At 45.0% G+C, this 3820-nt stretch overlaps 1 long non-coding RNA gene across 1 annotated transcript; it reads left to right on the forward strand.

The window, feature by feature from the left end:
- The first annotated feature begins 469 nt into the window (after positions 1-469).
- On the forward strand, positions 470-2247 carry LOC118453318. Its single transcript, XR_004843239.1, has 3 exons — positions 470-576; positions 1274-1356; positions 2096-2247. It is a non-coding gene; the product is annotated as an uncharacterized LOC118453318 (long non-coding RNA).
- The last annotated feature ends 1573 nt before the right edge of the window (positions 2248-3820 follow it).

The raw sequence follows: 3820 nt of genomic DNA on the forward strand, positions 1-3820 counted from the left end.
CTGCCGGGGGGTGCCGCTGCCCGGTCGGGCGAGGGATGGGGAGCGGGGGTGGGAGCTTTCTGCAGGTAAAGATGGGGTGGGGTATGGCTTCGGTGGCCGGGGGAGGGGGGAAGGCACTGCTTTGCTCTCGCCTCCCCCTCGCATCAGGGAGCGTGTGCTGCGGTTTATCCCAGCTGTAACGATGCGCTAGAACAGCGTGACAGGGACCACTCGTATGTGATAGTTGGATTTGTGTGGGTCGTGGTTGTTGTGGTTTGTTTGGTTGGTTTTTTTCCCCCTTATTGTACGAGTGTGAGTAATTCACTTGGTAGTGTAATCCTGAGAAATGTTAATGCATTTGTAATCTTCTGCCTTTTTAGCTTTTACTCGGTCTGCATTTGTTGCAAAAAAACCTAATTATGACCAACCAAACTGGCTTGGAGTTGGCTTGGCTTTCAGCACCAGCGCTGCCTTGTGGGCTCTTGTAAGTCTTTTCGTTTGGTTTTGTTGAACTTAACTATTCTCAAACCCTGACTGCAACCTACTTGGTTGACTGGGGTAATGGATGGTCATAGGAGGTGTCAAGATTGAAGCATGGTATGTTGGTTAGTTATGTTTTCCCAAATCTATGTTGTGCTTTTCTTTATAAAAATGAATGACTTACTAAGCTTCTCTCTGTTGCAAGCTCAAACCGGCCACAACAGAAGAATAATTCCTCAGGCCTGTTGGTTTAAGGCTTTAACATTCTTTACCCCAGTCAATCTTATAAGAAAAAGAAAAAGGGAGAAGACCTAGGGATGTGCCTAAATAATGTTGTGTTTATCAGACTACCAATACATTCTCTTCTCATTTTTCAGCTGTAGTTAATTGATTAAGACCCCCTTTTCCTGAGCAAATGCAGGTGTAAGGTGTTCCCTGGTCCGGAGAACTTGCAGGCTCAATTAAGCAAGCAGGGTGCAGTAGCTCTCATGGAGAAATGTGCAGGATAAGCAGCACTCCCGTGATGGCAATGCTTTTTATTCAGGGTGGGGTGGGTTCCCTTTGGGGTTTTCCCCATTTTTGGGTGTGGTGGTGGATTGATTGATTGGTAGGAGCTTCCCCACCTCAATCGGCCAGCGGAAAATGTTTGAGAAAGGTATGAAAAAATGCCTCACTGGACAATTCATAGTTTATTGTCCCAGTTATGTATTGGTTTGCATTCTGATAACAGGAATTTTGTATTCTGTAGAAATCTCTGTTCTCTGGTTGCAGCTGTGCCTTGCATAGTGGTTTATCATACACTGCTATCTTACAGCTTGTCAAGCAGCATAATGAAGATGTAATGGAGTACGAAAGAAGAAAAGAAGAGCGACAACATAAGTGTACAGGATGTTCATAGTAAGTATGCACACAGAGATGCCTTTGACTTGGCTGAACACCAATTCTGCAGACCTCTGACTTCCGTTAGCGATCAGGATATCGCACTGGCTTACCTTCTTGCTTTATTACTTTCCGTAATACTTCCTGGCTTTCGCTATTCTTGTAACTCATTCCCAGTTTTAAGTGATAAGGTGACTGATTTATTTTTTCATATATTCATTTGCGTGCATATTCACTGCCAGCTTCCTGTCTTGGGCATGCAAACTTTTGGAAAATAACACATCCCTCACAGTGTCTGTGATAAATTTAGGTTGCAAGGGGAATACCTCACAAGTGCTTTAGTGGCAAGGAGATCAAGGTTACTAAAAATAGCTTACCTTTGCCTTTTTTTTATTTTAGCAGGCCTACAATGGGAAGCATTTTTCTCAGTTTCACTCATATTACACATGAGATAAAGTCACTGCCCATGGACCTGCGTTGTAGTGACAATTGTATGTGGTCGTTGTCCATGTCAATGTAAAAAGCATAATTGTGTTCCTGCCAGCTAAAAATTCTATTGGGGTTATGGCCTCAGAGCAAATTAGCAATCCTTTCATGTTGCCTACTAGGTATAGAAAAACTTGTAGTGCTGTGGTTATTTTTCCCATAAATATTTCTTTTCAGCTAAAAATACAGTCCGTTGTGAGCTGTTCCTAACCATATTCATCGCATCTGTTTTCCTTGTTGGTGAGACTTTTTTTTTTCTCCTCTTTCTCAGGTTGACAGTATACTCGGTAAGAAGTAACCTGATCACCAGGTGACCTACAAATAAATGAGCACAGCAGAAATACAAAGTGTTTAAATACTTACATGTTCATACATTTCATGTGCAGATCTATGAAATAAATTGTAAAGTCTGGAAGAAACTTGTGAAGGCTTTTCTTGCTGTTTATGTTTCATTCTACTGATCTTGAAGTTGTTTTATGTGGCATTTCTGTTTCACCATTTATCAATGTTGTTCTCAAAACCCTCTATATTATTTTGGAAGATATATTACAAAATCAGATATAAGTTCAGAGAAGGCTCAGCAAATATTCCAGAAGTCGTGTGCTCTTGCCCTGCCACCATTTTCATTGCTGAATTTACAAAATAAGTGATAAGCAAATACGAGAATGACATTTATGGAAAACCTAAAAAACCTAATCTGTACAAATGCCGAAACATGCATTTGCTACCTCGCACATCAAAGAAGAAACCTTCAACTCAGTCTTGACTGGGTAGACTTTAGAAGTTTGACCTTGTTACTTAAAATGCCATAATTAAAGTTGCATGTGTTTGCAAGCTTGATCTAGTTCCTTGAGTGCTGTTGTTCTCCGTTCCTTTGTGCTCTGAATTCATTTTTATTTTTCTTCCCCTCCTTTCCCCACCTCAAGCAGAAGTGAAGCTTTATCAGTGACAACAAAAATCAGAGGTGGCCAAACCTTCTAAGTTCTGTGTGGGTCTCTTATTTTTCCTTGCTTTGCTTTTGCTGCTGCATGCAAAGGTGAAATGTATTCTGTATTTTCAGAAAGCAAGGACGAAAGGTCACTCTTGAATCTCGGAGACTGACTGACCTGCAGCTCGTTTGTCTGTCCGTTATATGGGTTCTCTTGGGCATGGCTGCTTTTCTGTCTTGCAGCTCTGTGAGGCTTGTTGGGGGTGCAGCCAGACCCTGGTGCTCCCCAAGGATCTGTTCCTTGAAGGTGCGGTGGTTGGCAGCTGAGGGGACAGTGCCAGTTCTGTGGTGTTTGTTTGGAGCGGTCAAGGGGGAGTGTGTGCTGTGCCTTGCCCAGGGCCTGTGTGGCCGTCGCAGAGGAGAGGTTGGCCTTAACCCCAGTCTGCATTTTTGGAATTGCTTGCTGCCCAAAAAGTGCCTGCGACCCCAGCGGTGAGACTGCACAGCCAGTGTCGGTCTCTAATGTGAGCTCTGCCTTCTCTTTGTGCACCAAGGTCAGCCAAGGGCAGAAACACGGGATTGTGACAATCAGCAGAATATAGCACTGAATAATGACTGAGGGAGCATTGACGCTATGTATAGAGAAGGGAAAAGTAATGGGGCAACCATCGAACGATGCAGGGAGGGAAGGACAGCGGCACAGCTCCCACCCCCAGACAGTCATCCCACAGCAGTGATTTGCTCCCTCAAGCATTTTGCTACCGCTGCTGAGCTCCCTGTCCTGGTGTTTCACCCCAGCGCCCTTGGCTGTAGATTGCCTTGGTTCCTCCAGATCTCTTTCCCAGGGATTGCTGGCGAAGAAACTTTCTGTTTCAGCGAAACAAATAATGTTCCTTGCCATATCCCCCACCCCTTGGTAAAGGCAATCCCCGGTATCTCTCCTCGCGTTCTGGAGCTTTGGGGTTTTTGGTGGTGCCTGCTATGGCCGGGCGGGCGGCTGTAGGCGGGCTCCCGGCTGACGCCGCAGCGGCGGTACCGGCTATGGCAGCGCGCGGCCCTGTGACCCCG

This window comes from Egretta garzetta, unplaced genomic scaffold, assembly GCF_000687185.1.
Source record: "Egretta garzetta isolate BGI_Z169 unplaced genomic scaffold, ASM68718v1 scaffold751, whole genome shotgun sequence".
NCBI lineage: Eukaryota > Metazoa > Chordata > Aves > Pelecaniformes > Ardeidae > Egretta > Egretta garzetta.